The sequence below is a fragment of the Orycteropus afer genome, unplaced genomic scaffold, assembly GCF_000298275.1.
Source record: "Orycteropus afer afer isolate SDZICR_OR568_19922 unplaced genomic scaffold, OryAfe1.0 scaffold00853, whole genome shotgun sequence".
Classification (NCBI taxonomy): Eukaryota; Metazoa; Chordata; class Mammalia; order Tubulidentata; family Orycteropodidae; genus Orycteropus; species Orycteropus afer.
Genome location: NW_006922440.1, coordinates 122,333 through 124,450, shown reverse-complemented (window position 1 = coordinate 124,450; position 2,118 = coordinate 122,333).

The window sequence follows — 2,118 nt, the reverse complement described above, 5'->3', positions numbered from 1 at the left end:
CCCAGTCATCTGATCCCATCATGGGAACAACCACACAGAACTGGGGTCCAGCCAAGTTGACACACAGCTCCAACTATCACAGTCATCAATATAATGGACCAGTGTGATGTCTTGTGGAAGGGAAAGGCAATCAAGATCTCCACAGACTAAATTATGACATAGTGTTTGGGAGTTGATATACCCTAGATAAGCACCATGAAAGTATATTGATGGCCTTGCCAGCTGAATGAAAACTGCTTCTGATGGTTCTTTGAAATTGGTATTGAGAAAAAGTCAGTGGTCATATCAATAGCTGCACAACAAGTACCAGGAGATGTACTAATTTTCTCAAGCAATGAAACCACATAAGAAACAGTAACTGTAATTGGAGTCACAACCTGATTAAGTTTACGATAATCCACTATCATTCTCCAAGTCCATCTGTTTTTTGCACTGGCCAAACAGGTGAATTAAATGGGGATGTGGTGGGAATCACCACCTCTGTATCCTTCAAGTCCTTGATGATGGTGGTAATCTCTGCAATCCCTACAGGGATGCAGTATTGCATTTGGTTTACTATCTTTCTAGGAAGAGGGAGATCTAATGGCTTCCACTTGGCTTTTCCTACCATAATAGCCCTAAGTCACAAATGACCCAATGGCACCTAACAGCAACAGCAGTGTAGACACTGGAGCATAGAACAATACTAGGGAAAAACAGAGAGACAATAAATAATAACTTACATATCAATCTACCAGTAAGACATAATAATCCTAAAAATAAAGGAATTAAATAAAGCCAAAAGATGAAATATACAAAGCCACAAATATAGTTGGATACTTGTATAACTGATATAACTACTAGTTCTATCAGTAATGATATAGAAAATCTGATTAACAAAAGGAAAAATAATAGGATCTATCTGACATATGTAGAACAACCCACCCAACAACCGCAGAATCCACATATTTTTCAAGTACTTATAGAATGTTCACCAAGATGGAACATGCCTTGTAACCTAAAAACAAACTTCAAAAAAATGTAAAAGGTTTAAAATCATCCAAAGTATGTTATCTTGCCAAAGTGAAATTAAACCCAAAATCAATTAAAGAGAACAGAAAAATATTTACATCATGGAAATTAGATAGCACACGTGGAAACTGAAGTTAAAAAGAAAATGACATTTAAAATTGCTTCAAATTTGATAAAATATATTAATAAACAAGTAAATAAATAATAAAACATGTACCCAACCTTTATGCTGAAGATAGGGACTAGAGGGAGAGAGGGAAGTGTGGCTATAAAAGGACATGAAAAGGGACCCTCATGGCGATTTTGCCTGTCTCTTGACTATATCATGTCAGTATCCTGGTTATGATCCAGTTTTGCAAAATGATATCATCATGGTAAATTGTATAATGGGTTCACTTGATCTTGTATTATTTCTTACAACTGCATGTAAATCTGTAATTATCTCAAAATTAATTTAAAATTTTAAAATTACCTACATTTAAAACATCAAATACAATTAAAAAGAACACATTGGAGTTAAAAAGACATGCGAAAAAGAAAACACTTCAATTTTAAAGATTCTCAATATTGCGAAGCAGGGAAATAACTGTGAAGTATGGGAGCTCTCGTGGCGTAGTGCCTAAGGCATTTGACTGCTAACCAGAAGGCTGGGGTTCAAAGCCACCAGCCACTCCTCAGAAGGAAGATTGGACAATCTACTTCCATAGAGATACTGCCTCAGAAACTCAAGGAGGGGTCACTATAAGTCAGAAAAATGACTCGATGCAGTGAGGATTACATACACACACACACACACACACACGCATATATTCAATTATTTGAAGTAATATAGATATATATGGTTTAGAAAGGGTTAATGATAATAATCTGGCATTTAATGAAGAATATTAAGACGACTCACTGTAGCTGAGGCCTGACTGCCAAATCTAACAATTTTTTTTATGTGACAAATGTAATGTTGAAATTATTTATGGTAATGTGAATCAATTTTTAACTCATTTGAAATTTTCTGGATGAATAATTTCAAAATAACTTTAAGCTGTAATATCCAAAATTCATATGTATTTTTTTGGAGTCATTTTGCAATCTAGCCTGGATACCTATAAA